Consider the following 218-nt stretch of genomic DNA (forward strand, 5'->3'; position numbering starts at 1 on the left):
GTTCCCACCACAGACAGTTCAAATGTGATTGGACATAATACTTTCGGCGCGAATCCTTGCCGATGTCTGAAGCTTAGCATAGCTTCTCTATGGGATGATTCTACGTTCATCCTCATGCATTCAGGGCAGCATCTGAATACATTACACTGCCTCAATAGTTTTTGTTCATCAATGTGCCTACCAATTCTTTTCTTAATAACAGTTTCCACCAATTTACC

This window comes from Gekko japonicus, unplaced genomic scaffold (assembly GCF_001447785.1).
Source record: "Gekko japonicus isolate JY-2015 unplaced genomic scaffold, Gekko_japonicus_V1.1 scaffold368, whole genome shotgun sequence".
Lineage (NCBI taxonomy): Eukaryota > Metazoa > Chordata > Lepidosauria > Squamata > Gekkonidae > Gekko > Gekko japonicus.